Genomic DNA, 14364 nt, shown 5'->3' with positions numbered 1-14364 from the left:
GAAGTGAAACGGCTCGCCCGAGGTCCCACAGCCGACAAGGGGCGGCGGCGGGATTAGAACCCACGTCCTCGGACTCCCAAGCCCGGGTTCTTGCCGCTACGCTGGGAAGGGCGATAGGAGACAAGATTCACGTGGCTCGGTGGAAAGAGCCCGCACTTAGGAAGCAGAGGTCGTGGGTTCTAATCCCGGCTCTGCCGCTTGCCAGCCGTGTGACTTTGGGCAAATCACTTTATTTCTCTGGGCCTCAGTTCCATCATCTGGAAAATGGGGATGAAGACTGAGCCCCACGTGGGACAACCTGATCAGCTTATATCCCCCCCAGCGCTTAGAATGGTGTTTTGCACATAGTAAGCGCTTAACAAATATCATCATCATTATTATTATTTATTGAGCGCTTACTGGATGCAGAGCACTGTACTAAGCGTTTGGGAAAACGCAATTCAACAATTAACAGACACATTCCTTCAATAGTATTCTCTGCCCACAACGAGCTCACAGTCTGGGGGCGGGGGCAGACATCAATGGAAATAAAAGAGCAGAGCAAAGATCCCTGCCCTCAAGGAATTTACAGTCTAGCCTGGGGGAGGCGTAAAACACATCTACAAATAGGACGAGGTTTTCAAATACAGGATGTAAAATGATATCTAGAAGTGTCATGAGAAGTAGTGACTAAAAGCTGCTAAAACGGGCTAGATGTGCCGGCTGAGATGGTAAGCTCACGGGCAGAGAATGTATATCATGCTCTCCCAAGTACTCAGTACAGTGCTCTGTACACAGTAATGCCTCCATAAATACCATCGATTGATGGAGAGCAAGGAGGATGTGACGTGGGGAAAAGAAGAACTAATCGAAAAAGCCTCTTGGAGGAGCAGGATTTCAAAAAGGGTTTTTTCTACATGGGAAAGGCTGTGGTCTGGTGGATTTGAAAGAGCAGGGAGCTCCAGGCGGGAGGAGGTGGAGAGCTGAGAATGAGGCACGGTGAGGAGGTGATTAATCAATCAATCAATCAGGTATTTATCAAGCACCTGCCGTGTGCAGAGTGCTGTACTGAGTGCTTGGGAGAGTTCAGTACAAGAGTTGGAGGACATGTTCCGTGCCCATGACCAGCTTACAGTCCAGAGAAGGTGGTAGACATTAATATAAATGAATACATTATGGATCTTCAAGGGCTGTGAGGGTGGGGTGAATACCAAGGGCCCGAAGGGTGTGGATCCACTGCGAGGATCATCTTGGTAAGAATGGAGTGCGACCTGGAGTGTAGTGGGAGAAGATTAGGACTCCTGAGGCTACGAAGACAGGTGATAGCAATCTGTATAGTCTGGAAGGGTCCGAACAGACAGAAAACAGGACTGTTGTTCACCCCATCTGATAACAGCAGGCTGAGGGCACTCCAACTACAGCCTGAAGGTGGCAGGTACTAACCAGACGAAAGGGAGCACTTCACACAGCAGAAGGAAGGCATATAGGATTCCAGAGCAAAGGAAGTTAGGCAGAAAGCGTGTGTATGTTCCAAAAGTGCTTGGATGAATTCAGGGCAAGAGGATTGTAACGGACGTTCGGAGGGAAAAGTTATTAAGGTGGGCCATCAAGGAGGTCAACCATGATGCTTGACCACTAAGCATCCTTTGGCATCATTCTGACCCAATAGGACAGGTGAGTCGCTTATTAACCACTCATCTGTCCTTAATGCACGACTGTATTGGAGCCTCCCTGCATGTTTATTGAACTCTTACTGTGTTAATTGCTTTGGAGAATACCCCAGCAGGAAAAGATATAATCCCATTCCCTAGAGGTGTTGACAATCTAATGGAAGAAGGACAAATTATCTCCAAATGGAGGGAGCGGGAGAGACATGGCAGGGAATGTGTCTCATCGGTGACTGATCCGTCAGTCCATCCTATTTAACGAGCGCTTAACAAAGCACTGTCTTAAGGGCTTGGGAGAGTACAATACAACAATATAACATTCATTCAATCATTTGAGTGCTTACTGTGTGCAGACCACTGTACTAAGCTCTTGGGAGAGTACAATGCAACAGTAACCAGACACATTCCCTGCCCACAAGAAGCTTATGGTATAGAGAGGGAGACAATGAATATAAATAAATTACAGATTTGTACATAAATTCTGTGGGGCGATGGATAAAGGGAGCAAGTCAGGGCGACGCAGAAAGGAGTGTAAGGAAAAGAGTGCTTAGTCGGGGAAGGCCTCTTGGAGGAGCTGTGCCTTTAATAAGACTTTGATGTTGGGGAGAGTAATCGTCTGACGGATATGACGAGGGAGGGCCTTCCAGGCCAGAGGCAGGACGTGGGCGAGAGGTCGGCGGTCAGATGGATGAGATCGTGGTATGGTGGGAATGTTGGCAGTAGAGGAGCGAAGCTTGCGGGGTGGGTTGTAGTAGGAGAGTAGCGAGGTGAGGTAGGAGGGGGCAAGGGGATTGAGTGCTTTAAAGCCAACAGTAAGGAGTTTCTATTTAATGCAGAGGTGGTTGGGCAACCACTGGAGGTTCTTGAGGAGTGGGGAAACATGGCCTGAACGCATTTGAAGGAAAATGATCCAGGCAGCAGAGTGAAGTATAGACTGGAGTGAGGAGAGACAGGAGGCTGGGAGGTCAGCGAGGAGGCTGATACAGTAAAGTGGGATAGGATAAGTGCTTAGATTAACATGGTAGCAGGTGGGATGAAGAGGAAAGGGTGGATTTTAGCTACATCGTGAAGGTCGGACCGACAGGATTCAGTGATGGATCGAGCATGTGGGTTGAATGAGAGAGAGGAGGCAAGGATAGCGCTAAGGTCACCGGCTTGCGAGACAGGAAGAATGGTGGTGCTGTCTACAGTGATGGAAAAATTAGGGGAAAGACATGTTTGGGTGGGAAGATAAGGAAATCTGTTTTAGACATGTTGAGTTTGAGGTGATGGCAGGACGTCTAAGTAGAGATGTCTTGAAGGCAGGAGGAGTTGCGAGACTGCAGAGAGGGAGAGAGATCAGGTCTGGAGATATAGATTTGGATATCATTTGTTCAGTTCATTTAATTGTATTTATTGAGCACTTAATAATAATAATAATGTTGGTATTTGTTAAGCGCTTACTATGTGCTAAGCACTGTTCTAGGCACTGGGGAAGATACAAGGTAATCAGGTTGTCCCAAGTAGGGCTCACAGTCTTCATCCCCATTTTACAGAAGAGGTAACTGAAGCACAGAGAAGTTAAGCACAGAGCTGACAAGCGGCAGATCTGGGATTAGAACCCTTGATCTCTGACTCCCAAGCCCGGGTTCTTTCCACAAAGCCACGCTGCTTCTCTAACTGTATGTAGAGCACTGTACTAAGCGCTTGGAGAGTACAATTCACCAATAGAGACAATTCTACAACAGGCTTACAGTTTAGAAGGGGGAAGACAGACATCAAAATGAGTAAACAGGCATCAGTAGCATCAATATAAATAAATAGAATTAGAGATCTATACACATCAAAACAACTAAACAGGCATTAATATAAATAAATAGAATTATCGATACGTACATGTATACACAAGTGCTGTGGGTAGTCGAAGCCTTAGGAGCGAATGAGTTCTCCAACAGAGTGGGTATAGATGGAGAATAGAAGGGAATCCAGAACTAAACCTTTAGGGACACCCAAGGTTGGCTTACCGTGTGCAGAGATCTACGCTAAATCCTTGGTGACGTACAGTAGGGTAGATTTTGTAGACGCAGTCCTTACCCACATGGACTTAGAGTCTACAGGGAGAATTTATAGATTTCAAAGGGTAGGGAGAACAGGTAATGGATCAGACGGGGCACCTTCAGTTCTGAATGAATTGAATGAACTTTCTACTCAACTCTGCTCCATACTCAAAACTATAGAAATATAAAACCTAATTCCAAGGGCCCTTTCACTTTACTTTCCCCACTCTTTTTTTCATGGTACTAGTTAGGTGCTTACTATGTGCCAAGCATAAGCTAATCGGGTCGGATACAGTCCATGCCCCACCTGGGGCTCACAATCTTAATTCTCATTTTACAGGTGAGGTAACTGAGGCACAGAGAAATTAAGTGACTTGCCCAAGGTCACAGCGGACAAGTGGGGGAGCCGGGAATAGAACTCAGCTCCTTCTGACTCCCAGGCCTGTGTTCTATCCACTAGGCCACACTGCTTCTTATAGTAATCGTGGTATCTGTTAAGTGCTTACTAGATGCCAAGCACTGTACTAAGCACTGGAGTAGATGCAAGCTAATCAATCAGGTTGGACACAGTCCCTGCCCACATAGGGCTCACAGCCTTAATCCCCATTTTACCACTGAGGTAACTGAGGCACAGAGAAGTGAAGCTACTTGACCGAGGTCACACACAGCAGACGAGCGGTGGAGCTGGGATTAGAACTCGGGTCCTCTGATTCCCAGGCCTGTACTCTTTCCACTAGAGTCATTAGTCATTGCTAGGTCATTTTTCCTCTTTTCCTCTCATGCCTCCTCCAAGCCCCACCCCAAATGCCTCACCTCCTAAATGCATCACCTCAAGTTTGCCCCAGCACTCAACGTTGTGGTGCAGGTTTCTAGAAGCCTCTTCTCCCATCTGAATCATGGGGTGCAGCGCTTGTTTTGCTGCAAGCAGTCATTATCTCCAGGTCATCTGCATCACAGGGTCTTGATGACTGCCGGGTAATAGTATCCCAGAGAAGTGCCCTTTTGGTCTTCTCAAATTACCCCACTCCCGAACTGAGCCCCTGTGGGCATTAGACCCCACGACCAGAGCCTCCTACTCTCGGAACTAAGAGGGCGTGATATAAGAAGTAGAATTACCAGAGGGATAGGTAGTTGTTAATTGCTTGGCACATAGGAAGTGCTTAACAAATACCATCATTATCATTATTTTTATTTGTTAATCGCTTACTACTTGCCAGGCACTGTACTGAGCACTAGGGTAAGATACAAGCAAATCAGTTGGACGTAGCTCCTGTCCCACATGGGCTCACGGTCTTAATCCCCATTTTACAGTGGAGGTAACTGAGGTCTAGAGAAGTGAAGTGACTCACACAACAGACAAGTGGCTGAGCCGGGACTAGAACCCAGGTCCTTCTGGCTCCCAGGCCCGTGCTCTATCCACTAGGCCATGCTGCTTCTCAATGACCCTGCTCCCTCCAGCCTAGCTATAGAATACTGGCTTGCTCAGCATCTGCCCTGGTTAACTGCCCTGGGGATGTTCCATAAAAAGATCATGAGGATGAAGAATAATGGATAAATAATAATGATTTGCTAGGTCTGAGATGGAAGCCATTCATCCTTGGGCCTAATAGTAATAATTGTGGTGGTGATGATGATGATGATAGTATTTGTTAAGCACTTACTGTGTGCAGAGCACTGTTCTAAGCGCTGGGGTTGATACAGAGTAATCAAGTCCCACGTGGGGCTCACAGTCTTAATCCCCATTTTACAGATGAGGTAATGAGGCACAGAGAAGTGAAGTGACCTCCCCAAAGTCACACATCTGACAAGTGGTGGAGCCAGGATTAGAATACACGCCCTTTGACTCCCAAGTCCGTGCTCTTTCCACTATTAAGCACTTACTAAGTGTCAAGCACTTTACTAAGCACCGGAATAGATACAACACAATCGTGGGATTCACAGTTTGAGAGAGGGAGAGAGAACAGGTACTTTATCCCCGTTTTAAGGATGAGATAATCAAGGCACAGTGAAGCGAAGAGACGTGCCTAAGAAATGTTAAATGCCCACCAGGTGGGGTAGTAAACCCGTTGAACCCCAGTGTGGAGCATTCTCTACATCTAAAGCCCTACCATTTATGTTTGGGTCGTGTCTTCCAGAGGCGCAGAGTGTTTTAAAGATGTTCTTTGAGATAGATAATGAGGCCCAGTTCCCTTGTTAGTCCACAAACTTATCTTTCCTCTCCTCGTGGCCTTATTCATTTATAATAATAATAATGATGATGATGATGATGGTATTTGTTAAGCACTTCCTATGTGCCAAGCACTGTTCTAAGCGCTGGGGTAGATACAAGGTTGTCCCACTTCGGCCTCACGGTCTTAATCCCCATTTTCCAGATGAGGTAACTGAGGCACAGAGAAGTGAAGTGACTTGCCCAAAGTCACACAGCTAAGTGGCGGAGCCAGGATTAGAACCCACATCTTATGACTCCCAAGCCCACGCTCTTGCCACTAAGCCATGCTGCTTCTCAAAATAATGGCATTTGTTAAGTGCTTAATATATGCCACGGACTGTTCTAATTGCTGGGGTATATACAAGGTAATCAGGTTGTCCCACGTGGGACTCACAGTCATAATCCCCATTTTACCGATGAGGTAATTGAGGCACAGAGAAGTTAATTGACTTTTCCAAGGTCACACAGCAGACAAATGGCAGAGCGGGGATTAGAACCCATATCCTCTGACTCCCAAGCCCGTGCTTTTTCCACTGAGCCACACTGCCTCTCACCAGGCAAGAGGCTATAATGGGGATTGAGACTGTGGATGGGGGGGGGGGAAGGGGGAGGAAGGGGGCAGTCCCCCAAACAAAAGAAATACAGGCAGGCAGGTAGAGGGGTGGGGTGTGCAGGGAAACCCACAGGAAGACACAGGTTATTAGGACAACAGCCTCTAGACTGTAAACTCACTGTGGTCAGGGAATATGTCTGCCAACTCTGTTACTTGTATTTTCCCACACACTTAGTACAGTGCTCTACACATGGTAAGTGCTCAGCAAATATGATGCGTTGGAGCATAGTGTGGGGCAGGGTTTTAGTAGGTCAATATAGTATACTAGGAGGGAGTAACTTGATTGAGTGCCTTAAATCAATCGGTCGTATTTATCGAGTGCTTAGTGTGTGCAGAGCACTGTACTAAACCTGGGAGAGTACAGCACAACAATATAATGGACACATTCCCCGTCCTCAGTGCAGTTAAAGCTGATGGTAAGGAGTTTTTCTTACCATGTTGAGGTGGATTGACAACCACTGGAGGTTTTTGAAAAGTGGGGAGCTATGGACTGCGCATTTTTTTAATTAAAAATCATAATGATAATAGTGTTACTTGTTAAGTGCTTACTGTGTGCCAAGCACTGGGGTAGATATAAGTTAATCAGGTTGGACACAGTCCCTGTCCCACATGGGGCTCGTAGTCTTAATCCCCATTTTACAAATGAGGGAACTGAGGCTCAGAGAAGTGAAGTGACACCCAAGGTCACACAGCGGATAAGTAGCAGAGCTGGGATTAGAAGTCAGGTCCTTCTGACTCCCAGGCCTATGCTCTAGCCACTAAGCCATGCTGCTTCTCAGAAAAATTACCTGGGCAGTAGAGTGAAGTATGGATCGAAGTGGGGAGAGACAGGAGGCAGGAAGGTCAGCAAGGAGGTTGTTGAGGCGGGATCGGATAAATACTCGGGTTCAAATCTCAGCTCCACAACTTCTCTGCTGTGTCACCTTGGCCAAGTCACTTAATTTCTTGGTGCCTCAACTGTAAAATGGGGATGAAGAAGGTGAGCCCCATGGGGGAAAGGGACTATGTCCAACCTGATTAACTTCTATCTACCCCAGCGCTTAGAACGGTTCTTGACACATAGTAAGTGCTTAACAAGTACCATAATTTTAATTACTTTTATTCACGTGGTAGCAATTAGGATGGAGACAAAAGCGTGGATTCTAGAGATGGTGTGAATTTAGGGACTTTAGAGGGATAATGTCTTCGGTGGTTTGGGTAGTGGATAGATGGAAACAAAATCCTCCCAAGGAGTTTCAAAAACAAGAGAGGAGAAGGGAGCCATGAGAATGGACTCAAAAAAAAAAAATTACGGGAGGAATAGGGGCCCACATCTCCTCCCCTAGAGTCCAGCACAGGACCGATGAAATCATCAGGGCCTGGTGAGAGAAAAAGGTGGCTGGGTCTTGTGACTTCCAGCTGTACTCTGGGCTGTGATCAATACTGTAATCAAATGGGATCCTTCCCGCATTTCAGATGGATCTGTAGGGCAGCCCTGGTTAAACCAAAACCTCACTACAGTGAGGTGGCCTATTGGGGTTGGGATCTCGGAGTGGGCCGGTGGAGTTTAAGGAGACTTAAACCTATTTTTCTGAGAGGAAAGCAGGCCTAAATAAGGGCCCAGCCCAGACATTCAGCCCAGGGGACCTATTGAGATCATGCAGTTTTGCTCCTTCTAAAGCCAAATCGCAGGGTTCAGGGTGAGTGCAGGTTCTTGCTGCGGTGGAAAACATTTTGAATATGTTAAGACATCCTGTTCCACACAGACTGGTAAACCGGACCAGCCAATTTGTCTCATTTTATTCTTGTTTCTCAAGGCCAAATGGCTCTTTAAAGGCCATCTTACAAAGCATCCTTGTATAAAGGAGCCGCAGAGCTTAACCAGGCTATTGGGACAGACTGTGGTTAGTGGCACCCAGCGTTTAATTTACCGGCACTTGCTTACCTTAAATAGAAGGACACGAGTTCAGCGCAATGCTATTGAATGGGTACTTCTGATCCTTCAGAGGAGGCAGAGCTCTTGGTTAGCATGCTTCCTCTGTGCACCGCCTCATCTGCAAGATATAACAGCGACTAAGTCGTGAAAGCAAGCACTGACTAAGTCCCATCTCACTCCACTGCCTTCTCTGCCTCCCCTATCCTTCTCCCTTCCCCTTTTCCATCCCCCTACTCTGTCTTCTAATTCCCTCCTCTCTCAATTTTTCCTACTCTTCTCCACCTGCACTCCCTTCTCCACCTGCACTCCTCTTTTCCTGTTTCAACCTCCTATGTTCTTTGATTTTCTCTTCTATCGGTCCATCGTATTTATTGAACACTCACTATGTGCAGGAAACCATTTTAAGCACTTGGAAAAGAACAGTATGGCAGTTAGCAGACACGTTCCCTGCTTATAACGAGCTTAGTCTGGAGATTGTACTTCTACACTTCTCATTCCACCCTCTTGTCTCTTCTCAACTCCTGCTCGTTCCTTTTCCATTCTCTTTCTCTCCTCTCTCCTCCTTGATCTTTATGTGGGTGTGAGGGGGTAAAAGATGGCTATCAGGAGGAGCTGTTCAGGCATTGAATTGAGCAGAGCTCTGGGAGTTATAACTGGGCTCTAGCCTTATTTTAAAGGGTAACCACTCAATCAGTGCTGTTTATTGAGTGCTTACTGCATGTGGACCAGAATGCTAAGCACTTGGGAGAGTAGGATACAATAGAGTTGGTAAACATGATCCCTGCCCACAAGGAGCTTACTGTCCGATAAAATCTTTGCCTTTTAAACTAATTTTTAATAAAGGGAAAAAAAGCACTAGCCCATTCATCGTTTTATGACTCTCCTCCCTCCTGCCTCTTTGTTGTCAGGAAGGAAAGGACCGCATTACATTTGTGACCAAAGAAGACCGTGAGACTTCAAGCAATGCCAAGTTGGGAACAGATGATCCCAACCACCCTTATGAAGACCACGGTCAATAAACTGTATCAGCAACATGAAAAGGCAAAGGAATCACATCCATAGGCTCTATCTGGTAAAAGCCGTTAGCGAGTCCCGTACACGTTAGTAAATAATCTTCTAAACAACAATGTAGTTTTAAGGGGTAGTTCCTTGATTCTGAACATTTCTCTCAGTACTTTTACGTGCTTCAAAGTTGAGGCTTCCCCAGATTCTGAAAATCCACAGCTTCTATTTTAGTTTCCATATTGAAAAGGTACCTGTTGGCAGGAGTAAACCAAGAAGGAAGGTGCTTCCGTAACTAAGTTTTTGAGCTTGTGTTTGTTTCAGGATGTCGTCTTTAAGTCCATTCTCCCCACAGGGCTGGCAAAGGATGGTTGTTCCTACCGAGCAAATAGTTGCCAATTTATGGTAGGCTTGTGAAAACTCTGTGAAGTTGGTCAAAAGAGAATGAGAATTTATTTGGAGATTTTGCCACTAAGGTCAGTGAGCTAATTGGGTTGCAAGGGACCTGCAGAAAGGATGATAGCTGGGTCTGGTGTCAGTAGAGTTGGTTTCTAGTCCTGGCTCTATCTCTAACTCAGAAGACTTTGGTCAAGTCTTCGCATCTCGGTTTCTGCATGTGTACACCAGGGGTAATCCCTGTCCACCTCTTCCTCACTGGAGTGTTGGAAAACCAAAATGAAATAGTGTCTGTGAAAACACTCTGAGCTCAGCGTGGCTCAGTGGAAAAGAGCCTGGGCTTCGGAGTCAGAGGTCATGAGTTCGACTCCCGGCTCTGCCACTTGTCAGCTGTGTGACTGTGGGCAAGTCACTTAACTTCTCTGTGCCTCAGTTCCCTCATCTGTAAAATGGGGATTAACTGTGAGCCCCACGTGGGACAACCTGATTACCTTGTATCTACCCCAGCGCTTAGAACAGTGCTCTGCACATAGTAAGCGCTTAACAAATACCAACATTATTATTATTATTATTATTAAAGCTAAGTCCGAGATAGAAGTCTATTTCTGTTTCTCAGCTTGATGCGATGATATTTATAGCAATATGCATGCCCCAAGTGTTCTTTGGAAGACTTATGCAGAAGTGAATGGCTGGTTGAATTGATGTGACTTGGGAGTTGTGGATTAATCGAAGACACCTCCTGGAGGGAGTAGTTGAGCAAGTAGTTATCTTCCTTTTGACTTTTCTCCCACGTTACTGAGAGTAATGGCTCCACACCAGCCAACTTCTCCCAAGGCCCTCACTCTGGGAACGGCCATCTCGCTTTGATCAATAGAGATGCCAACCCCAAATATTTATTCATGCTCAGTATGTAGACCATGTACTGACCACATGGCTCAGTGGCAAGAGCCCGGGCTTGAGAGTCAGAGGTCATGGGTTCTAATCCTGGCTCCACCACCTGTCGGCTGTGTGACTTTGGGCGAATCACTGCCCTTCTCAGTGCCTCAGTTCCCTCATCTGTCAAATAGGGATGAAGACTGTGAGCCCCACGGGGTCAACCTCATTAGCCTGTATCTCCCCCAGTGCTTAGAACAGTGCTCGGCCCATAGTAAGCGCTTAACAAATACCACAATTATTATTATTATTGTTACTGACACAAAGCATAGAAGTGACCTTTAGAAACATTAAGTGATGAAAGGAATTTATAGCTCTCCGGATGCCTGAGCTGTCCACTTTTCTGCCTGAGTTCTCCTTTTTTCTCCACTAATAGCAAACCCAAACTTCAATCAAGCAATCATATTTATTGAGCGCTTACTGTGTGCAGAACACTGTACTAAGCACTTGGGAAAGTACAGTATAACAGAATTGGTCGACAAGCTCTGTTGCCCACATCGAACTTTGAGTCTAGAGGGAAAAATTCTGCTTCCTTCCCGTCGGCGAATCGAACCCCAGTTTGCCTCATGACAGGTGGGAATACTCTGTCTGCCCCATGCCAATCTTGCAGGGGTCTGGCCACCGTGTATATATAGAGCTACTGAATCAGAGCAACCTGTGCCTGGAATATTTAGGTGCCCCGAGCAAAGCTTCTTTTAGACCTGACTTAAATCCACCCTTAGGAGGGGATGAGGTTAGGTAATGGAAGAACTTTCTGCCCAAGAGGACTGTTAGGCTGTTAGACAGTGGAATGGGTGTCTAAAATTGTGTCATTCTTTTTCTTGGCTATCTTTAGGAATGAGACTGACCCTGTGAGACAGTTGATGAATTATCTGGCCTAGGGGCAACCTTTAGAGGTCCTTTCCAATGTGAGGTCCTGGGGATCCTGAGACTTCAACAAGTCCCAGCTAGAAAAGTCCAGGATGACCTTGAATAATTTCTCCAAATACATTTTTTCTGGTGTGTGTGTGTGTGTGTCTGTGTGTATGTGCACGTGTGCACGCAGACACACACGAAGCTGTATATTTAGCCCCTTGGTATATTTACCATCCCACTTCCAAACCCACCTTCTCCCCAACGGTCACTGATCACTGTGAAACAACATCATTACAATGTTCTCTGCTTCCACACACCAACATTATCATTAACATCTACTGAATGTTCGTTGGCACTGAGAAAACCTTTCATTATTATTTTTCCGTGATGAATCTTTGGGAGCAAGATGAAGGAAACAAAGACAATTAAAAAAAACAAAAACAAAAAAATGAAACGCTCTCCTTTGTTTGGTGTGGATGACTCAGTGAGCACAAAACTTTTAGGGGCACTAAGGTAAAATAATAGCTCCTCTGTATCCTTTAATACCTGCATCTTCTTTCTCAAGAGCAGTGTCGCAGGCCAGGCAGACAGATCCAAAGGATTGGGAAACATTGCTTTGAATAACTTTGTGATTAAGTGAAGAATAGTTTGAGTGGCTTTCATTTGAAAATCTGAGCAGAACTTGGGAATTTGAAAGGAATTCAGCCTTCTCAACAATTTGACTACTTCCTTCAGGTTTGGATCATCTTCAGAGTGAACGAGGAGGTGATCTGGCAGACAAGCAGTAGGACGGGGATTGAAACCCGGTCCTCTGACTCCTAGGCCCGTGCTCTTCCCACTGTGCCACACTGCTGGGATTGGGCTTGGGAAGCCCTAGGGATTTAGCTGCCTCGGAGGGACAGGTTGCTCTCTCGGCCACGATTTATGTATTATATGTTTCAATCTGTTTCAGAACCTTGGGAAAAAAATATGAAATTCCTTTATGTGCTCCATTTTATAATGTTACACGTCACTAAAATGCCGTTGAATCTTTCTTAAAGTAATTCGACGCATACGATTATTTTAAATGCATGAGGAGTTGTAATATGATTATAAATCTCTACAGGAGATCACAGAAGTAGAAGCTCATTCTGCTGTCTGTGGTAGAGGCTTTTCAACTTTGTGAAAAGTTTTTTTTAAATCTCCTTGAGCGGGCTAACTCCTAGACACCCATGAACCTTTGAACTCCTTTTTAAAGTGTTAAGTGCTTACTGTGTATCAAGCACTGCGCTAAGCACTGATTGTACTTCCCAAGCGCTTAGTACAGTGCTCTGAATGAATGAATGAACACTCAGGTCAGAAACTGTCCCTGTGCCTCATGGGGCTCACAATCTAAGTTGGAGGGAGAACAGAACAGTACCCCAAGTGACCACTACCGCTGCCGTGGCGAAACAATTTTGTTATTGTCCTGGAACGTTTTCTTTGGCCCGTTTCAAATCACTTCTAGTACTAAGTTTAATAAATGCTGCTTCTGAGCTGGTCCTAGTTCCCTCAAGGGATAGAATCTTCAGCAAGCTTCTAAAGGTCACCTAATCCATCTCCATGCTTCCACATAGGGCTGAATCCCTTGCACTCTTTTCAAATTAGCTAGAGATGAAATATTCAAAGCTCAAGTTCCCAGAGCCAGAGCACCCAAGCAGGCTTAAATATGTGGATGTTTGTGCTTGCCTGGTTAAACCTGTTCTCAGATATTTCTCCATTGCTAATGTTAATATGGTTGGAACTGGAACTAAAGGGAATTTTATCTGACAAATACATTTTTCCAAGGTTCCAGGCCTCTAATTTATAATTTAGAGAGGAAACTGATTTTCCTGTATAGAAGAAAAGGGCCTCCAAGTTAATTTAATTTTCCTCAGTTTGTTCAATTTTATTCCTCCTATTGGTTAAAAAAATTGGATAGCATCCTGTCAGTGCATTGTACATTGAAAAAAATCCATTGTTTTGCCCAGCACAGGAACCTCGATGGCATCATTACGAATGAGGTCCACAGACGTCTTAGGAAGAGGAGGAGGGAGGAAGCACGAGGAAAGACAATGACAGCTGGAAGCCCCCCAACTCTGAGGCCTAGCTCTGTAAGAAGTGGCTGTGGAAATCTGAGGAAGGCAGCTATGTCGTGAAACCCAGACACCAAGTCCATCGCTAAGGTCAAGGCTCTGGTCTTTGACTTAAGGATTCCAGAACCTGAAGTGTGTATATGTGTGTCATCCTAGACTCATCTATGTCATCTACCGTGGGTCAGTCTTCAGAGGAGAGTGACAATCCAGGGGTCACTCAGAAAGACATCTACATAGGACAAGAACATCTGAATTGTAAAATACCACTCAAGTTGGTGGACCCACTCCAATTCGGTACAGCGGTAGAGTCATGCATTCCGTCATATTTACCGAGTGCTTACTGTGTGCAGGGTACTGTGGTAAGCACTTGTGAAAGTACAGTACAACAATAAACAGACACATTCCATGTCCACAGTGAGCTTACAGACAAGAGGAAGAGATGGACATTGATATAAATAAATAAATTACAGAGATGTACATGAGAGCTGTGGGGCTGGGAGCAGGGATGAACAAAAGGAGCCAGTCAGGGCAATGCAGAAGGGAGTGGGAGAAGAGGCGGGGGAGCTTAGGGAAGGCTTCTTGGAGGAGATGTGCTTTTGATAAGGTTTTGAAGTCATGGAGAGTACTTGTCGGATTTGAGGAGGGAGAGCGTTCCAGGTCTGAGGG

At 45.7% G+C, this 14364-nt stretch overlaps 1 long non-coding RNA gene across 1 annotated transcript; it reads left to right on the top strand.

Annotated features, from left to right (window-relative positions):
- Positions 1 to 2289: 2289 nt before the first annotated feature.
- On the top strand, positions 2290 to 14086 carry LOC103164717. The gene is made up of 3 exons (XR_484296.2): positions 2290 to 2345; positions 9328 to 9491; positions 13594 to 14086. It is a non-coding gene; the product is annotated as an uncharacterized LOC103164717 (long non-coding RNA).
- Positions 14087 to 14364: the final 278 nt, after the last annotated feature.

The sequence above is a fragment of the Ornithorhynchus anatinus genome, chromosome X1 (assembly GCF_004115215.2).
Source record: "Ornithorhynchus anatinus isolate Pmale09 chromosome X1, mOrnAna1.pri.v4, whole genome shotgun sequence".
Taxonomy (NCBI): Eukaryota; Metazoa; Chordata; class Mammalia; order Monotremata; family Ornithorhynchidae; genus Ornithorhynchus; species Ornithorhynchus anatinus.
Note: the sequence above shows the minus strand (reverse complement) of the source record. Positions and strands in the feature narration are given on the sequence as shown.